A 21,161-nucleotide genomic window follows, 5' to 3' on the forward strand; every position below is an offset into this window, starting at 1 on the left:
ATAGTAATAACAGAAAATGTACTCTGATTATCTTAATGTGATTTTTCACTTTTCCCCATTAGTTCAGAAATACACTAGATATACGTGAGGCAATAAACAATTTTAAGGAGATTTCTGAGCCTATATACTCTATCCTCCTAAATTATTATCATTCTTACTCTGAAGCAATTGAAATTTTTGTACTTCCAGTTCTTATTCTATTTCTTTACCAGTTCCAACACTGAAGCACACTATAGAAGTCTCCCTTCTTGGGGCCACCCTGTGCAATCTTCTCCAATGTTGTTTTCCAGAAGTATTATAAATATAAATTTAAATGTCTTTTTCACTATTAACCAGGGCTTCTTCCCCATTGAGAATTTTATTTGCTGTGGGTTTTTCGTAGATGGCTTTTGAGATGTTGAGGAATGTTCCCTCTATCCCTACACTCTGAAGAGTTTTGATCAGGAATGGATGCTGTATTTGTCAAATGCTTTCTCTGCATCTATTGAGAGGATCATATGGTTCTTGGTTTTTTCTCTTGCTGATATGATGAATCACATTGATTGTTTTATGAGTGTTGAACCAGCCTTGTGTTCCGGGTCATGGTGAAAAATTTTCTTAATCTACTGTTGTATCCTATTGGCTAGTATCTTGTTGAGAATTTTTGCATCCATGTTCATCAGGGATATTGGTCTATAATTCTCCTTTTTGGTGGGGTCTTTGTCTGGTTTTGGAATTAAGGTGATGCTGGCCTCATAGAACGAGTTTGGAAGTACTCCATCTCTTTCTATCTTTACAAACAGCTTTAGTAGAATAGGTATGGTTCCTTCTTTAAACGTTTGATAGAATTCCCCAGGGAAGCCATCTGGCCCTGGATTTTTTGTCTTGGGAGGTTTTTGATGACTGCCCCCTAAGATCAGGAACAAGACAGGGTTGTCCACTCTCATCACTGCTATTCAACATAGTACTAAAAGTCCTAGCCTCAGCAATCAGACAACAAAAAGACATTAAAAGCATTCAAATTGGCAAAGAAGAAGTCAAACACTCCCTCTTCACCGACGACATGATACTCCACATAGAAAATCCAAAAGATTCCACCCCAAGATTGCTAGAACTCATACAGCAATTTGGCAGTGTGGCAGGATACAAAATCAATGCCCAGAAGTCAGTGGCATTTCTATACACTAACAATGAGACTGAAGAAAGAGAAATTAAGGAGTCAATCCCACTTACAATTGCACCCAAAAGCATAAGATACCTAGGAATAAACCTCACCAAAGATGTAAAGGATCTATACCCTCAAAACTATAGAACACTTCTGAAAGAAATTGAGGAAGACACAAAGAGATGGAAAAATTTTCCATGCTCATGGATTGGAAGAATTAATATTGTGAAAATGTCAATGCTACCCAGGGCAATATACACGTTTAATGCAATCCCTATCAAAATACCATGGACTTTCTTCAGGAAGTTAGAACAAATTATTTTAAGATTTGTGTGGAATCAGAAAAGACCCCGAATAGCCAGGGGAATTTTAAAAAAGAAAACCATATCTGGGGGCATCACAATGCCAGATTTCAGGTTGTACTACAAAGCTGTGGTCATCAAGACAGTGTGGTACTGGCACAAAAACAGACACATAGATCAGTGGAACAGAATAGAGAACCCAGAAGTGGACCCTCAGCTTTATGGTCAACTAATATTCGATAAAGGAGGAAAGACTATCCATTGGAAGAAAGACAGTCTCTTCAATAAATGGTGCTGGGAAAATTGGACATCCACATGCAGAAGAATGAAACTAGACCACTCTCTTGCACCACACACAAAGATAAACTCGAAATGGATGAAAGATCTAAATGTGAGACAAGATTCCATCAAAATCTTGGAGAACAAGGAGTACACAGGCAACATCCCTTTTGAACTGGGCCACAGTAACTTCTTACAAGATACATCCACGAAGGCAAAAGAAACAAAAGCAAAAATGAACTATTCGGACTTCATCAAATAAGAAGCTTTTGTACAGCAAAGGATACAGTCAACAAAACTAAAAGACAACCTACAGAATCGGAGAAGATATTTGCAAATGACGTATCAGATAAAGGGCTAGTATCCAAGATCTATAAAGAACTTATTAAACTCAACACCAAAGAAACAAACAATCCAATCATGAAATGGGCAAAAGACATGAACAGACATTTCTTCAAACAAGACCTACACATGGCCAACGAGCACATGAGAAAATGCTCTGCATCACTTGCCATCAGGGAAATACAAATCAAAACCACAATGAGATACCACCTCACACCAGTGAAAATGGGGCAAATTAACAAGGCAGGAAACCACAAATGTTGGAGAGGATGCGGAGAAAAGGGAACCCTCTTACACTGTTGGTGGGAATGTGACCTGGTACAGCCACTCTGGAAAACTGTGTGGGGGTTCCTCAAAGAGTTAAAAATAGACCTGCCCTACGACCCAGCAATTGCACTGTTGGGGATTTACACCAAAGATTCAGATGCAGTGAAACGCGGGGACACCTGCACCCCAATGTTTCTAGCAACAATGTTCACAATAGCCAAACTGTGGAAGGAGCCTCGGTGTCCATCGAAAGATGAATGGATAAAGAAGATGTGGTTTATGTATACAATGGAATATTACTCAGTTATTAGAAACGACAAATACCCACCATTTGCTTCAACGTGGATGGAACCGGAGGGTATTATGCTGAGTGAAATAAGTCAATCGGAGAAGGACAAACATTGTATGTTCTCATTCATTTGGGGAATATAAATAATAGTGAAAGGGGGGGAGAAGAAGTGGGTAGGAAATATCAGAAAGGGAGACAGAACATGAAGACTCCTAACTCTGGGAAATGAACTAGGGGTGGTGGAAGGGGAGGAGGGTGGGGGATAGGGGTGACTGGGTGATGGGCACTGAGGTGAGCACTTGATGGGATGAACACTGGGTGTTATTCTGTATATTGGCAAATTGAACACCAATAAAAAATAAATTTATTATTAAAAAATATTAAAAAATAACCACGGCTTCTTGAGAATAAGAATGCCATATAAATGTTAAAATAATGAACATGAGAAATTTTTATTTCCCAAAAATACACAAGCATAGAGATGAAAGAAGCCAAACTGGGAAACCAAACCGGGACCCCCCACTTTGCCCAGCATGTTCAAAGCTGCTACCAGTCATTCAGAAATAGTTGCAGGGCAACCTCACATTTCTATGTATCTACAGATATGTTTTTAATTCTTTCTTTAATTTATAAATTCTATTTCAAAAATTCTGTATACTGAGTTGCAATATGACAACAAATCACTATTCAGATTAGGGTACTAATGACAGATAGCAAGGTTCATTTAAATAAGGACCGGGAATAAAATTGAAAATTATGAAATGGATAAGTTTTTGAAAACCTTCAATCATGTATAAAATTGGCATGTTAGACAAAAAACGACTATGGAAAACGATTGGCTACTTGTAAATCTTTTGCATAACAGGTCCAAAAATGTTACAAGTGGTTTGGGGGATAGGTGAAATACATAAAGAGGATTAAATTAAAACTTACAGTTAGAAAATAAATAAGTCACAGAGATGAAAAGTACAGCATAGGGAATTTGGTCAATAATACTGTAATATGTTTGGTGTCAGATGGTGATTATACTGTGGGCAGTGAATAATGTATAGAATCTTTGAATCAATATGTTGTACACCAGAAATGAATATAACATTGCATATTAATTATACTTCAATTAAACAAACGCTACAGCCTACATATACTTGTACCTTCAGCCTGAGTAAGCTGTACTCCTGGAAACTTAAATTAATAAGTGTATAAGTTTGTTCCAGTCTTGTAATACTGGAATACCATGACTTCCACTTTGCTAAGATAAAATACAGTTACAGTGTGGTGAACCACAGCAAAATGATGCATTTGGTGGTCATAGTACCTTAACTTTTGGTTGTCATAGCTGATAAAAACCGGGCATAAAAACAATAGGCTTTATCAGGGAAACTAGCAAAGCTATGTATATACACCTACTATTGACTCATAAAGTTTACTTTAATTCAAATGTATTTTCAATATCATTCCCTGTAGGTACAGCTATACTAAAGAAAATATGAGTTGAAAATAGTGATAATTTACTAATCCAAAAGCACTGCTGGGGATTTACCCCAAAGATACAGATGCAAGAAATTCTTAAGCAATAAACCTGAATGAACTTATTTCATCCCTTCATTCCCTTAATTTACTGCGCATCCATAATACGAGAAACATACCGGGACATGCAATATCTTAAGGACTTAAGGAAAATAGAGCATATGCCCAGTGAGTTTTGCACATAAAATGAGTACAAAGAAAGTCTAACAAAATATAGGAAAGGGAAATACAACTTAAAAATGGGAGTATGATGAAGTTTCCTGGAAGAAGCTGATATTGAGGCTTAAAGAGTACACAACAATGAGGAAATCTCTTCTAATGCTTAAGGAAAACAAAATAAAACACCCTAAAGAGAGTGGGAGGTACTATTTAGGAAACCTTCCCCTCTTGAGAGAAATAGGTGATGGGGTCACACTAAAGAGAACCTTCCATTTCTGGCTACAGCATTATGACTTCAGATGAGGGTCACTGGGCACTAGGGAACCATTCTTAGGTCCTGAACAGGTAAGAGCCAAACTACATGCTATGCTCTTCCGAGGATAATCTGACAGTTACAGTCTGGTGGGATTACAGAAGAGTGGTATTGAAGATATCAAGAAAATACTTTTATTATAAAGGTAAAAAATAAGCTAAATTGCCTTGGCTAGAGTGTGAATAAAATGAAGCAACTTAAAAAAAAATAAGAGAATGAGGAATGACAACTGATGTGGCTTAATGAGTGGGAAACAGTGAAAAGATAAATCTTTGATGTCAAATGTGGGAAATAAAGGTAAGTAGGTATCTGGGTCATTGAGATAAAACAAGGAAATTAAGAAAAGGCATACTAGGGACTAGAATAATCAGAGATTCTAGGGACGCCTGGGTGGCTCTGTGGTTAACAGACTGCCTTCGGCTCAGGGCGTGATCCCCAAGTCCCAGGATTGAGTCCCACATCGGGCTCCCTGCATGGAGCCGGCTTCTCCTAATTCCTGTGTCTCTGCCTTTTTCTCTCTCTGTCTCTCATGAATAAATAAACAAGATTAAAAAAAAAGAATAATCAGAACTATTATTTTTTATTTTAACAATGAAGAAACAGGGTTTGAATAAGTTATAATAATTTACCCATTGTCACAAAGCTATAGTCATAAATGGATATTAATCCAGACTGCCAGACTAGATCCTAAATTCTTTTTTTTTTTTTTAAGATTTTATTTATTCATGAGAGACACAGAGAGGGAGAGAGGAAGAGAGGCAGAGACATAGGCAGTGGGAGAAGCAGGCTCCATGCAGGGAGCCTGATGTGGGACTCGATCCTGAGACTTCAGGATCATGCCCTAGGCCGAAGGCAGGTGCTAAACCGCTGAGCCACCCAGGGATCCCAAGATCCTAAATTCTAAACACAATACTGTGTTACCATTTTGCCTGAAACAATTTAGTACTTTCTGTGTTAGGAGCACCATTCTACATACTTTATAGGCATTAAATCCTTAAGTCTTCAAATACTCTTATGAGGAGAATATGCTCATTATCCTGATTTTAGTAAATGGTAGAACTAAAAAACAGCTTCTTGTCTGCAGAGGCTGTACTCTTAACCACCTACACAACCTGCCTTTATAAAGATTGGTTTTAGACTTATTGAATTTGAAGTATAAATGCAGCATTCGAGTGCAAATACCCAGTTGGAACAGAGGCATGGATCTCAGGAGAAATTTGACCTGGGCACAAAACGAAAAAGTTTTAACTTAGAAAGATGGTACCTAAAATCATAGGAAGGACTAAGCCAACAGAGTAGACAAATAGAGAAGAGAAATAGTTTTATATACAGTTAATATTACATATTATACAAAACCTACAAGCAACAAACTTCCTTTATATGTTAAGGAGAATTAGGGTATGTTTGTCTACCAAAAGTTTGCTAGCACCGAGTTAAACAATAAAAATTTTAATTTAGTAGTCAGCCATAGCAATAACAAAGCCATATGTTAAATAGAACTCGTGAAAGAAAGTTCACAAATGCAAAAAAGAAAAAAAAATCAAATATTTCTCAAGTATTTTCATTGCATCATTGTTATAATGGTCACTTATGATGTAGGAAGGACATTAGGGTTCAAAGTCAAAGCCAACAGCCGAGAAAGAATTCTTGAGACAACTTTGGTGCACAAAGGTGGTTTTATTAAAGCCTGGGGACAGGACCCACTGGCAGAAAGAGCAGTACTTGGGTCATGAAGAGTGTCCCATTATATATACTTTCAATTTGGCAGGGGGTTAGGGAGAGCATAAGTCTCTAAGGAATTTTGGAACCAAGATTCCCTGGACCTTGAGGGAACTAGCTATTTTTGGGAAAAGGTCATTTATTATTGTCTAATAAAACCTTAGTCATGAGACCCTTCAGATGTATATCGGTGGTGAGCCATGTGCTTGAGGGATGATTGCCAACACGTACCTTGAGGAGTAGATATAAAGGAAATTCTTTCTTTTCTTTTCTTTCTTTCTTTCTTTCTTTCTTTCTTTCTTTCTTTCTTTCTTTCTTTCTTTCTTTTTCTTCCTTTTTTTTTTGATTTTATTTATTTATTCATGAGAGACAGAGAGTGAGAGAGAGAGAGGCAGAGACACAGGCAGAGGGAGAAGCAGGCTCCATGCAGAGAGCCCAATGTGGGACTCAATCCCGGGTCTCCAGGATCAGGCCCTGGGCCAAAGGCAGGGGCCAAACTGCTGAGCCACCCAGGGATCCCTGATAAAGGACGTTTCTAAAGGAATTTTATATGTTAAAATAGACTTAGAGAATCCTAGAGATTAGGCTAAGATTGCTGCTGCCCTTAGCTAAGTATTAGCATCAAGCCAGTTGAGTCCCTAGAGGAATGTCACTCTGCCTGTTTCAAGGATTTGTCAGTGGGCTGCAGGAAGTAAGGAAATTTAATAATTTTTCTTCTGCCTTTGTTTTCTCCATCAATTTAGGGGGCAAATCAGACAATCAAATTCTAGACAGCAGGGGATTTAATTAATACCCCATGCCCTTTTTATTTCTTCTGCTTGACTATTTTGGGGATCTAGAAAAAGAGTTTGTTTTCACAACTTTTACAACCAGAGGTTCTAAGTTAGGGAGAATCCAGTACTGTTTCTGAAGTCATTACACAGTAACTTGATAATATATTTGAGGATTCAGCAATATTGATCATAGAAACAGTGTTTTAAATTTATTTTCAACTCAGTTAGTTTTATAATCTTTAAATATTTAACCTGATACTCAAGATTTCTAACTGCCATAATAATAATAATAATAATAATAATAATAATAATACAGAAGGCAGAAATGACAGAAAGGAACCAAAAGGATTTGTGTGTGAAATATAGACATCTTACAAATAGCAATAGTGCACAACAGGGAGTTGTGTCATTTTCCACAAGTTTTCAATTAAATAAGAATTAAAATTTTAGTGAGCTACGGTCATTTCACTCACTATAATGAATAGGGATGCATTTTATTTATTGAGATAAATAGATTGTTGCCATTAGAACTAGTTTTATTGCATTATTCGCCAATTTAACCATTTTTATGAATTATACTAATTTTATTTTTTCTTTAATGGACTCTATACCTATAAAATTATTTTTATTTTATTTTTTTCTTCACAGAGGTAGGCTCTATGGTAATAAAAGAAGTGCAAAATTTTTGAAAATAAGAACTGAGCCATCAGTAGTTAGCTAGCCCATTACTTATTTATATTGTCAATTAATTATTTCTAATAGAGAGTGGGAGCTGCCAATAATCCTCACCAAATTACTGGAAGAGAAAGTGGAAAAAGATCAGTTCCCAAAGTTCCCCCATTCCCTCTCAGAGTCTACAGATTCCTCATTAGCCCCTCTTTGATCAAGTCTTAAAAATGTTCAAGTTTAAAATTAATATTTCAAAACATAGTGTGTTTTGTTCACAACAAATTACAAAAAAGTGTGTCTGGTACATTCCAGTGCTCAAGAAATGTTAACCGAATGGATAAACACAGTCATGTTATGCTTTATCTAATAGAATACTTCTCTAGAAATGTAATTCAGAAGTAAATATTGCAGTAATTTAGTGAAAGTACAATGGACCTATGTTATGAATTTGCCCAGGGTCTGCCAACAACGATTACCCTATTAAAAAAACAAAACAAAACAAAAACAACAACAACCTGCTCATCAGATTAATTAAATTGATTAACTGATTGTTATTTTAAAAAATTCTGACCGTTCAAACTACCTGCTTCCCTTCTTATCTCTCCCTTTTTCCTTTCTTTATTTCTTCCTTCCTTCACACAAGTAAAGGAATTGTGATTTATATATATTCAATTCCTATATCTACTTATAAAACTGAATATTAAAAAAGTTATCACAGGGATCCCTGGGTGGCGCAGCCGTTTGGCGCCTGCCTTTGACCCAGGGCGCGATCATGGAGACTCGGGATCGAATCCCACGTCGGGCTCCTGGTGCATGGAGCCTGCTTCTCCCTCTGCCTGTGTCTCTGCCTCTCTCTCTCTCTCTCTCTCTCTCTCTCTCTCTGTGAGACTATCATAAATAAATAAAAATTTAAAAAAATAAAAAAAAAGTTATCACAACTTGAATCTTAAAATTTCCTTCAATATTAAACAATTTCCCTATCTAGGGATGAAGTGACAATATGGCCTTTATTTCTTTTTTCTTTTTTTTTTTTAATTTTTATTTATTTATGATAGTCACACAGAGAGAGAGAGAGAGAGAGAGAGAGGCAGAGACACAGGCGGAGGGAGAAGCAGGCTCCATGCACCGGGAGCCCGACGTGGGCTTCGATCCCAGGTCTCCAGGATCGCGCCCTGGGCCAAAGGCAGGCGCTAAACCCCTGCGCCACCCACGGATCCCTATACTACATTTTCATTATCTGTTTATCTGTTAATGGTCACTCAGGTCATCTCCCTATTTTGGCTCTTGTGAATAAACATGAGAGTAGAGATATCACTTCAAGATTCTCTTTAGTTTCTTTTAGATATATCTCCAGAAGTGGGAATGCTGGATATATGATAGCTTGATTTTTTAAACTTTGAGGAAACTCCATACTATTTTCCATAAAGGTTAGAACAATTTACTTTACCACTAGCAGTGCACAAATATTCCCTTTTCTTCACATCCTCACCAATACTTGTTAATCCTTGCCTTTTTAATGCTAGCCATTCTAACAGGATGCGGTGATATCTCACTGTGATTTTGATGTGCATTTTTCTGATGGTTAGTGATGTTGAACATCTTTTCATGTGCTTGTTGGCCATTTGTATGTCTTACTTGGAAACATATTTAGTCAACTCCTCTTTCCATATTTTAATCTGATTGTTATTTCTTCACTGAGTTATATGAGTCCTTCACATATTTTGAATATATGATTTGTAAATATTTTTCTCCAATTCTATAGGTTGCCTTTCCATTTGTAGTTTTTTGTTGTTTTTTTTTTTTTTTTTTGACTGTGAAGAATAAGTTTCTTTAAGATTGACTTATTTATATAAGAGAGAGAGAGAGGTTGAGCTTGAGCAGGGGAAGGGGCAGAGGGGGAGAATCTCAAGCAAATTTTGAGCTTGACATGGGACTTGATCTCATGACTCTAAGATCATGACCTGAGCTGAAACCAGGAGTCAGACACTTAACTGATAGAGCCACCAAGGTGCCCCCTGCTCCCCCCGCTTTTAAGATTTATTTATTTGAGGGAGAGAGAGAGAGTGAGTTTGAGCAGGGGGAAGTGCAGAGGGAGAGAATCTCAGGTGGCTTCATCTTCTTTCATTTTCAACAGAATATAAATTATTTAAAGGCAAGAATCATGTTTTATTCAATTTAGCATACCAAATTCCTAACATAATAAGGTTCATGCAACAAACACTTATCTATTCAATTAAAGAATGATGCATAAAGACCAGAGGCTATAACTTTGTTAGAGGTATAACCACCATGTTTTATAGCACAGTAAGTTAGAAAAAGACAACGTAAGGTAATTGGATTCCAATTCAAGTCAAGAAGCATATATTGAATATTTAAGTCAGGCACTGTTTCAGAGAGATCATGTTGAGTAGCAAACTTCAAAATGTATTCCTCTTGTACTTTTAACTTATGAATGAGACTGTGGTATATATACATAATAGGATATTACTCAACCATCATTTTGGATTTTTAGCAGTAACATCTAAAAATATGATAAAATTATATTTTAAATGATTATGACAGATATCAGAAACATAAGTACTATTTTTAAAAAATTACATGTTCATAAGGGACTCTTAAAATAGAAATTATTAAGGAACATATGACAGTAAATATAAATGGAATTTATACTGTTCTCTTATCAAAATTTAATAGATTCTTAATACAAAAAGTAAGTGTATGGTTAAAGAATCTCAATAGTGGTGGTGATGATTTTTTTAAAATTTATTTATTTTTTTTGAGAGAGAGGTGGGGTGGAGAGGCAGAGAGAGAGGAAGAGAGATACTCTCAAGCAGACTCCCCACTTAGCTTGGAGCCTAATGGAAGGCTTGAGCTCATGACCATGAGATCATCACCTGAGTCAAAATCAAGAGTCAGATGCTTAACCAATAGAGCCACCCAGGTGCCCCTCAATGATTTTAAATATAAAGAACATATTTTTTTCATTTAAAATAGTTAAATTAATCATAGGACACTGAAATGGAAGGGAAGGACTGGGTCCAGCATATAAAACAAAAGGAAGAGATTTCTCCAGAAATCTCCAGATTTCTCCATTCAGATATGTAAACCCAGTTTATGTACAAGTGGATTTATCTGATAGTCGAATACTGCCATAATTCAAGGCCATATTACAGTACATGTAATACATTAAAAAAAAAAACATCAATGGCTACAGAAAAATCTTGCAAGTTGATCATTAAAAATAAACCACCACTGGGGTACCTGGGTGGAACAGTGAGTTAAGCATCTGACTCGATTTTAGCAGTCATGATCTCAGTGTTGGGAGATAGAATCCTATGTCAGGCTCCATGCTCAGCACAGAGTCTGCTGGAGATTCTCCTCCCTCACCCTCAGCTCCTCTCCCTGCTCACATTCTCTATGTCTCTCAAGTAAACAAATCCATCATTCATAAATAAATAAATAAATAAATAAATAAATAAATAAATAAATAAATAAATGGAAGCCCAGGTGGCTCAGCGATTGAGCATCTGCCTTCAGCCCAGGGGTGTGATTCTGGAGTCCTGGGATTGAGTTCCACATCGGATTTCCTGCATGGAGCCTGCTTTTCCTCTGCCTGTGTCTCTGCCTCTCTCTTGAAGAAATAAATAAAATCTTTTAAAAAGAAAGAAAGAAAGAAAGAAAGAAAGAAAGAAAGAAAGAAAGAAAGAAAGAAAGAAAGAAAGAAAAGAAAAGAAAAGAAAAGAAAAGAAAGAAAGAAGGAAAAAATAAGGGTGCTTGAATGGCTCAGTTATTTAAGCATCTGCCTTGGGCTCAGGTCCTGGTCCCAACGTCCTGGGATTGAGCCCCACATCGGACTCCCTGCTCAATGTGAAGTCTGCTTCTCCCTTTCCCTCTACCATTCCCCATACTTGTGTTCTCTCTATCCTTCAGTCTCTCTCTCAATCAAATAAAATCTTTATTTTTTTTAAAGATTTTTATTTATTCACGAGAGACAGAGAGAGAGTGGCAGAGAGACAGGCAGAGGGAGAAGCAGGCTCCATGCAGGAGCCTGATGTGGGACTCGATCCTGGGACTCCAGGATCATGCCCTGGGCAGAAGGCAGACGCTAAACCACTGAGCCCACCCAGGGGTTCCCCAAATAAAATCTTAAAAATAAATAAAAATAAACCACCACCACCTCCAAAACAAAACATGGGGAAATAAATAAATATTTAATAATTATAAGACTTCTTTTTTATTTTCTTCCATTAAAATGGCATCAACAGAAGAGTAAAATTTCTCCATGGCTACTGCATAAATGAGGCAGAAAGAAGCCAATCCAAAGAGAGGCAGTCACTGTGTATGTTTTCAGAATATATAGAAAGGGAGAGAACTACTTTGTAATTTAACATAGCCTGAATTCCTAGGCTAACGAATTTATAATAGTAGTAAATACTGTTATAGATACATATTTGATAAACATTATCCATAAAATATGAATGTAAAGCAATTCAGAGAGTAAAAGAAAGAAACTAATATCCACTGATCATCCATCATGTAACAGGGTATAATTTAAACTTCACTGACAACCAATAATTTAGAATTCTTAAATTCATATCATAGATGAAGAAAGTAATTCATTCACCCGGCAAATATTTAATGAGTTCCTACTACATGTCAAGTGCTATTTAAAGTCTTGAGAATGTAGCAACTAAAGTTCCTTTCCTGTTAGAGCTTATATTTTTGTGGGGATTGACAGACAATGAGTATATAAACAAATATATGTATTATATGTCAGTTGATGATGTGTTAAAGTGAGGAACTAAGAATAATTAAGCAAGATTGAAGATGTCAGAGATTAGGGGGAAGGTTCAGAGAGTCCAGAAAGAGTGTCATGTGAGTATTTGGGAAGAAAGCCAAGCATGCCCGTGAAGAACCAGACATGCTCCTCTAATGGAGGTTTTCTGATGTTTTCTAATGATTACATGGGGGTTATGGTTTTAGGGGGCAAGATCATAGAGGTAACCACTCTCATTACATCACACCAAGAGTGTATACTATCAATATGGTTTATGAATATTGCTATTGACCTCGATCATCTGCCTGAAATATATTTGTCAAGTTTCTCCACTGTAAATTTTCTCTTTTCCTTCCCTTTCCACACAGTAGTCATTGGAGACAGGTCCTATACACAAGCTTACACTTAGTGAGAAGGTATGCTCTCCCTTCTTTAGGGTTGAATAAAAAATTTATTTAGAATTCTTCTGCACAGGAGATTTGTCCCTCCTTACCATGTATTAATTGATTTAAACATTTATTTATATCAATATGGACTCATTGATGCTTTTATTTTTCATACTTTGGATTATAATCCAAACTATTCATTTGGTTGCTCAAATTGTTCCAGTTTTGACAATAGGGAGCACTTTCAGTTGATTCTCATACCTCTTTCACATATCTGGATCAGTGATTTATTTTTTAAATACTAACATCTCTCTGGCTGTACAAAATGTTTCAAGGCCATATTGTATCTTGTCTGCTGTAGTCCTGGAATCAGGCATTTCTCCAAAGGTCTCTGGTTCCTTTTATTGGAGAATGGTATTCAAAACCAGTGTCAGGGTGCTTTCAGGTGTTTGTCAATGCTATTTTTATTTGTTTGTTCTTTTGTTTTGTTCAGCTTTATTGAGGTATAAGTGACAAGGTTATAAAATACATAAAGTGTAAACGGTTTGTGAAAAGGGTTCACATATAATTAACACATCCACCAACTATTTGTCTATTACTTTTGGTGAGAAAATTTAATTTTTACTCTTAGCAAATTTAAATTATAAAATACAATGTTATCAACTACAGCCACTTTGTTTTACATTTGATCTTTAGATCTTATTCACAGTTGAAACTTAGTACCCTTTTACCAGTCTCTCCCTATTTCACATCTGTCTGAGTCACTTATATTCTCAAACTTGCAATGCCTGAGTGGCTCAGTGGTTGAGCCTCAGCCTTTGGCTCAGGGCGTGATCCTGGGGTCCTGGGATTGAGTCCCACATGGGGCTCCCTGCAAGGAGCTTGCCTCTTCCTCTGTCTATGTCTCTGCCTCTCTCTGTGTGTTCCTCAGAAATAAATAAACTTTAAAAGAAATTTCAACCTTAAGCTACTGTATTAAACAATTTAAAAAAAACAAAAAAAAGAAAGCAATAATTTTAAATATAGAGTTGAAGTTAGAACTGAATATTTATAATCAAATATCAGTTTTTTATCCTCTCACATCTTGTTCTCTGGTAAAATACTCTCGTAAATCAGAAATCCTCACTCTTCTGGGTTGATGTTACCGATTACAGACAGTGATATAACTTTCTTTTTCATCATTATTTGACTAATTCTCAGCACCTTTTTTTTATATGGGTTAGTCATAAATGATCACTGATTACAAACATGATCTGAGAAATATCATAGCATTCTCTCTCCTCTCAGGGATCACTTTTTATATGAAAGTTTAACTATGTTGCTATCTAAACATATGCTTCCCATATAATATAGTCAACTGCTTTCTTGCTTTCCAGGATCAAATTTTACCTTCTGGTTACAAAAATAATATAAAACAAATACAAAACCATAAAATCACTAAAATCACCAATCTGGACAATGAATCACTACTTATTCAATGGCGTCTACATGCAATGTGTACCTCTTCTTCCAGATTATTTGGATATCTTTGCCTTTTTGCATTTACATAAGTTTTAGAGTTAACTTCTTATACTCCTCAAAGAAACCCTAAGATTTTTATTTTTCATCATTCTTATGGAGAATAAAAAGAGACCAAGGACAAACAGTTGGACCTCCAACCATTAAAATATTAGCAAAACAGCTATCAATAATACTAAAGAATAATTAGTGAATAAAATAAAGAGAAACACAAGGAAAGTAGAGCATCAAAGAAGCTAAGAAAAAAAAATGTTTCACAAAGGTGCATATGGGCAAATGTATGAAACTCATTTGGCCAAAGAGAGAGGGAATAGATAAGAAAATATAAATATTTGCCTGGGAAATAGGGATGGCTTTTATAATCTGATAACTACAATTCAGTGAAATAGTGGAAGCTAAGGGCAAATAGGGTACTCAATAAAAAAAAAAAAATTAAAGGTGGGAGAATCAAGACCAAACTATGGACCACTGTCTCCTTCAGTTTTGCTCTGAAGAATAGAGTAAGAAGGTATTACAGAGAGGGAATGTGGGATTATGGAGTTTTTTTCAGGGAATTTTGTTTTACTTTATGATAGGAACATTTGAGGTGCCTGGGTGGGTTAAAGGTTGAGTTTTGAGTTCGCCTCAGGCATGATCTCATGGTCCTGGGATCTAGCCTGGCATCAGGTTCCGCATTCAGCAGGGAGTCTTCCTGAGGATTTTCCCTCTCCCTCTGCCTCTCTACACCATTCTGTCTTTCTCTCTCAGATGAATAAATAAATCTTAAACAAAGAAAAAAATATAGAAACTTTGAAGCCTAACTTTATAATAATAGAAGTAATTCATGATTGGAAAAATTTGATGACATAAGAGAGTGAACTAATTTCAGAATCAGAGTTCTTATCTAAATAAACACAGTGCTTTAATTTTAGATGTCATTGTGTGTGTGAAATGCTAAGTATAACTATTTTTTCTTTTACTGGCTATAAGCACAAAACATTCACTTCATCTTATAGCACTAGGATTTTCTTACTTGACAGTGATTTATAACAACAAAATAGGTGTGTTTTAACCTGAAGTATTTAATAAATGCCTGCACCTATGTATTAATAAGCAGGTAGCAATAATTCTTTCCCATGGTTATATATTCTGGGTGACATACAAGCAGATATTTTCTTATATATAGATTTATGCTATATAATGAAATATACTAATACAAATACTTTTAAAATATGTATTATGTATCAGTTATAAATGTTACATATTCTTGTTATGCTAAGTATTTTTTGACTGATTTGGGTGGTTATAGTGAAGTTGAGTATGAAAAACAATATAAGTAGATATTCACATTAAAAAAAAAAAGAATCTAGACACAGATGTTACAACCTTCACCTACACTCACAACTGATCATATACTTACTTAAAACACAAAACTATAAAACTCTTAGAAGATAACCTGGAAGAAAACCTATATGACCTCAGTTATGCGGATGCTTTTTAGATACAACACTAAACAAATAGCCCATGAAAGAAATAATTGATAAGCTGAAATTCATTAAAATTAAAAACTTCTGTTATATTAAAGGCAATGTCAAAAGAATGAGAAGATAAACCACAGATTGGAATAAAATATTTGCAAAAGACACATCTGGTAAAGGACTGACATCCCAAATATACAAAGAACTCTTAAAACCCAACTAGAAGAGAACAAATTACCCAATTAAAAATGGACCAAAGACCTCAACAGAGAGCTCAGTAAAGAAGACATACAGATGGCACATAAGTATACGAAAATATTTTCCACATCATATGTCATCAGAGAAATGCAAATTAAAACACAGTAAGATACCACCGCATATTTATTAGAATGGCCAAAATCCAGAACACTGATAATACCAAATGCTGGTGAGAATAAGGAGTAGCCACAGGAACTCTCATTCATTAGGGTGGGAATGAAAAATGATACAGCCACTTTGAAAGACTGGCAGTTTCTTACAAAACCAAACATACTCATCGTCTGATCCAGTGATCACACTCCTTGGTATTCAGCCAAAGGAATTGAAAACTTATATCCACACAAAATCCTTTTTAAAAAAATTATTTAAGATTATTTATTTATTTATTCATAGAGATGCAGAGAGAGAGAGAGGCAGAGACACAGGCAGAGGGAGAAGCAGGCTCCATGCAGAGCCTGACGTGGGACTCAATCCAGGGTCTCCAGGATCACGCCCTGGGCTGCAGGCGGCGCTAAACCGCTGCGCTGCAGGGGTTGCCCACAAAATCCTGTACACAGGTGTTTGTGGTAGTTTTATTCATAATTACCAAAACCTGGAAGCAACCATGATCTCCTCCAGTAAGTAAATTGACAAGCTACAGTACTTCCAGACAGTGGAACATAATTCATTGCTAAAAAAGAAATAAGCTATCAGGCCACAAAAACACATGGGTGAAGGAATCTTAAATGCATTTTAGTAAGTGAAAGAAGGCAATATAAAACAGACTACATATTGTATGATTCCCAACATGTGACATTCTGGAATAGGCAAAACTATGGAAAGGGTAAAAAGATTAGTGGTTTCCAGGCATTGGTGGAGTAGGGATGAATAGGTAAAGCACAGAGGAAATTTTAGGGCAGTGAAAATACTCTGTACAATATTATAATGTTGGATACATGTCATTAAACATTTGTCCAAAATTACAGAATGTACAACACCAAGAGTAAACTATAACGCAAATCACGGACTCTGGCTGATTATGATGTGTCAGTGTAGGTCCACAGTTGTAGCATATGGATCATTCTGGGGGAGGAATGTTGATAATGGCTGTGTCCATACATATGTAGGAGCTGGAGGTATATAAGAAATATCTGTACTTGCCCTTAGTTTCATGCTCTGAACATCAAATTACTCCAAAAATATAAAGCCTTTAAAAAATATTTAACATACACAAAGTCACAGGAAAAAAAGGAGGTGAATGATATTTGGAAACTCTAGATCATTTTGTAAACTATTCAAAAACTTTAATCTGATAATTATTTGAAATGATTTTTTGAAATTAGTATTATTACCTCTTACCAAAACCAGACAAAAACACAACAATAAAAACAACAACAACAACAACAACAAAACATCTAAAGGCCAATATCCCTCAAGAATATAGACTTAAAAACTCTTAAACTATTATCAAATAGATTTAAAAAATATATAAAAAGAATTGAATGCCATGACCACTGGATTCAAGGACTAATATCTAAAAATGTAAAGATACTTAAAAGTCAACAATTTAAAAAATTCAATTATAAACTGGTAATGGGAGAAACATTGTACTGATTCACCCAAAAGATATGTGGAAACACATAAGAAAAACTGTTGAGTATAAGTAGCCATTATGGAAATGTATACGAAGACCACCATGAGTTATCCCTACACAGCTATCAAAACAGCCAGAAAATGTGCCAATTACAAATGCTGGTGAGAATGCAGAGAAACTGGATCTCTCATACATTGCTGGTAGGTTTGGATATTGATATAGCACTCTGGAAAAAAAAAGCAGTTTGTTTGGAAAACATACATTTATATAAAATTAATTTTTAAAAATATTTATTTATTTACGAGAGACATACAGAAAGAGGTAGAGACATAGGCAGAGGGAGAAGTAGGCTCGCTGAGGGGAGTCTAATGTGAGACTGGATCCCAGGACCCTGGGATCATACCCCGAACTGAAGGCAGATGCTCAACCACTGAGCCACCCAGGCGTCCCTACATAAAATTCAACAGTCACACTCCTTAGCATTTATCTTAGTAAAATGAAACATGTATAACCACACAAAATCCTCTACACTAATTTTTAAAGAAGTCTTATTCATATTCAATAGCTAAATACAGGAAAGAACCAAATGTCCTTCAAAAAGCAAATGTTTATCCAATCTGTGGTGGTAAAGCCATTCCATGGGATACTCAGCAAAAAAACAGGTGTGAGCGACTATTACATGCAGCAACTTGGATAGGCCTCAAGGGTATTATGTTCACTGCAAAAAGCCAATCCAGAAAGGTCATATACCATATGATTCCATTTATATAACATTCTCAAAATGGCACAATTATAGAGATGGGGAATAAATTACTGGCTAACAGGCATTGGGGATAGCGGAGGGGAAGTATATAGAGGGGTACCGAGAGATCTTTTGCACTGATGGGATAGTTATAGATCTGGCTTGCAGTAGTGCTTACATGAAACTATACCTGAGATAAGCTGCAGAACTATACACACACATTTACCAGTGTCAATTTCCTGGTTTTAATATTAGATTCTAGTTACATAAAATATAATCTTTGGGGGAAGGGCACCTGGAAATCTCCATTTTATACTTGCGATTCCTAACGAGTTTAAACTTTTAAAGAATAAAAAGTAAAATGAAAAAAGAAAATATATTTATGGAAGATTAATGCCTGAATATAGTCCTCACAGGAGAGAGTCTTAGATATAATCAGGGCTGAACGTACGATACTTGAACTTAGTGTACTGGTTTTGGTCAATGACCTGATTTTTCTGTAATTAAAAACCTTAACACCGACAATAACAGACATGCAGATCGCAGTGAAATCTCTTAAATTTCAATGTTTACCTTTCCTGGCTGTCAGTGGATTTGACATTCTGTAGTGATTCAAAATAGCTAGTTAGAGAGGCAGAAAAATTTTATTCTTTAAAACATGTTTTATGTAGTGTTAAATCATGCAGAATGCTTTGAAATAAAAGATTACGCTGGATTTTTTTTATTTTAACATTAATTTACTTCTAACGGGGATGAAATTAATTCAAATTGATAGAGAAAGTGAAGATGGTGAACTTCATTGCCCAGATGGAAATTGAACAAATACAAGCAATCCATCAGAGCTGTCCTAACACAAAACAAAATATTCATTAAGGAACATAAATGTGTTGTTTATTCCTCTTTCAGAAAAAAAAAAACCACGTAGCATACTAAAATATTCTGCCTTGAACACACAACTACATAAAATATGCTATTATATGTAATAGGAAGCAAATGTCCTGATTATTAAATATTATGTTTATAAAAGGAAAATCATCCATTTTAGCTCCATTTTCTGAAAAGCTTTTTTTCTGAAAAAAATTTTTTAAGATTTTATTTATTTATTCATGAGAGACACACACAGAGAATGAGAGGCAGAGACACAGGCAGGGGGAGAAGAAGGCTCCATGCGGGAGCCTGACATGGGCCTCAATCCCAGGACTCCAGGATCACGCCCTGGGCTGAAGGCAGTGCTAAACCTCTGAGCCACCTGGGCTGCCCTTCTAAAATGTTCTTAAAAAATGAGTTAACTTTAAAGTACAAAATACTCAGACATCTGGGAAATGTAAGTCTAATCTAGTTCTTCCACTACAACTATATGGTTTCTGTGTTATCCTTTTTTCACCATTTTCTGTGTTAAGAGAATCGATTTCAGCATATTACACTGTCACCTAAGAGATTTTTTTTTTATAACCAGCTGATCAACTTAGAACAACTTTTGTTTTCAACTCGCAATGATAAAATCATCCTTTGTGCATATAATTGCAAGGTTTGATATTTAGCATTGTGCCATTCTAATTCTGAGATTCATCCTGTCTGGTGCAGTTGCTCAAAAGGGTTGTTCTGCTTTTGTACTAAAATGTGGCTCTCGGCTTTTTGTAGCTCCACTGTAGAGACACCCTGTTGCTCTTTTGTGGTGGTGATCAAACTCTAAGTTATGTCCTTCCTGGACCTATAATTACAACTTAAACTATGAAATGAAAATTGGTTTTTAGCTTCTTTCAAGATCTTAAAGATAGGCTTAAACAATCGAACAGGAGAAATGGCAAGATTAGCTCTCTTTTACCCGTTACAAGGGGCCTTATAATCACATTTGAGGAAAGAAAGCTATAGCAGTGTCCCCCAGTACATCAGCTGGAAATGGACAGTCCTGGTTAGACTCAACAGAAAAGATGCTTATTAAAAACACTGAAAACTGTCATAAATTGAAGAGACAGTGCTGTTTTTGCAGCTATTTTTTTCTGAGTATAGCTGACACAGTTTATATTTGTATATGTGTAATTATAAATTATATATGTAAATTATATAAATATTATGTGCATAATATAATATTTACATATAATATATACAAATATTATATATTGGCACAAATATGTTGACACAAATTATATATATACTTGGCCATCACAGGCATTACAAATAGATCAGCTCTATTGTTCTGTGAGCCATGTTTTCTTAAGCACCCTTCTTTGGGCAGGTTGTAGGTAACTGTTAATCACAGCATCTGCATTTCTCAGAATTAGAATGGTAAACAGCAAGCTTATGCATCTTTTTCCTTAAGTGGCTCTTGTAAGTGTAACTTCAGTCCATTATAGTACTGTGTGGCAAATGCACATCCTGTCTTCTAGCTTCTTACTGAGTATATAATTCCTTTTTCATTTTTGTTATGAGATAAGGTATCTTTGTGGTTATTACATACTGCCTATTAAGGATGCTGTATCCTATAGTAATTATTTGTTGTGAGAATGTACATTTGTCTATTTAAGCTTTATAGCTTTACTTTTCTCTATGAAAAGTACAAATCTGAAAACATGTAGTCCCTTACGTATTAGAAAATAAATCAATTTTTATATCTTTAGATGACTATATTAAAAAATCCATATACATATAAATATACTTATAAACTCA

At 35.6% G+C, this 21,161-nt stretch overlaps 1 long non-coding RNA gene across 9 annotated transcripts in view; it reads left to right on the forward strand.

Annotated features, from left to right (window-relative positions):
• Positions 1-4,633: 4,633 nt before the first annotated feature.
• LOC144287958 (uncharacterized) overlaps positions 4,634-21,161 on the forward strand; it is a 74,269-nt gene continuing 57,741 nt past the window's right edge. For all 9 annotated transcript variants that reach the window (XR_013355838.1, XR_013355840.1, XR_013355842.1 and 6 more), the window contains exon 1: positions 4,634-4,767. This is a non-coding gene — a long non-coding RNA (uncharacterized LOC144287958). The remainder of the gene's footprint in view (positions 4,768-21,161) is intronic.

This window comes from Canis aureus, chromosome 17 (assembly GCF_053574225.1).
Source record: "Canis aureus isolate CA01 chromosome 17, VMU_Caureus_v.1.0, whole genome shotgun sequence".
NCBI lineage: Eukaryota > Metazoa > Chordata > Mammalia > Carnivora > Canidae > Canis > Canis aureus.